Below are 415 nucleotides of genomic sequence, written 5' to 3' on the forward strand. Positions count from 1 at the left end.
GGGGGGTCGGGCAGATGACACCCCACCTTGAGGCACGACGATGCAGCACGGGGCGCCAGTGGAGGGCTCTCACCTTCCATGGGAGGGAGCCAGCCGAGCCAGGCGGTCTGGAGGGCAGGGCGCACAACCCAGACGACACGGTGTGGGGGGCGACAGGGCAGTCCCGAGTTTGGTTCCACACCCCCAACACCGGCGACCGCCGGGACGCATCCCGACCCAGACCGACCCGGGAACAACCGGGCTTCCCCCTCCACGGGCCACACAGCACCCCCGAGACCCGCCGCGTGACAGCACCCAGGGAGAGGAGCACCAACCGACCCCACAGGACGGACCACTCACCACCAGCCTCACACCCTTCTGCCGAGACCACATGCGGCACGTATGGCAAGATCCCCACGTGGAGGGAAGCACGGCC

Source organism: Fukomys damarensis, unplaced genomic scaffold (assembly GCF_012274545.1).
Source record: "Fukomys damarensis isolate Sample0158 unplaced genomic scaffold, DMR_v1.0_HiC HiC_scaffold_55754, whole genome shotgun sequence".
NCBI classification, from domain to species: Eukaryota; Metazoa; Chordata; class Mammalia; order Rodentia; family Bathyergidae; genus Fukomys; species Fukomys damarensis.